Raw genomic sequence first — 247 nt, forward strand, 5'->3', positions numbered from 1 at the left:
TAATTTATTTATTTATTTTTATTTTTATTTTATTTTTTTTTTATTTTTTTATTTTATTTTTATTTTTTTTTGTTTTTTTTTCAGCTGTCTCTGCGTTGTTTTCTTTCGGTTGTTGCCGCAGAAAGACAAAGAAAGGCCCTCACCTTAACGTCTCCCATGGGGTGTATACATATATAAATAAATAAATAAATAAATAAATATATTTAAATAAATAAATAAACAAATATATATATATATATATATATAT

The sequence above is a fragment of the Eimeria mitis genome, genomic scaffold, assembly GCF_000499745.2.
Source record: "Eimeria mitis Houghton genomic scaffold, Emh_scaff2909, whole genome shotgun sequence".
NCBI classification, from domain to species: Eukaryota; Apicomplexa; class Conoidasida; order Eucoccidiorida; family Eimeriidae; genus Eimeria; species Eimeria mitis.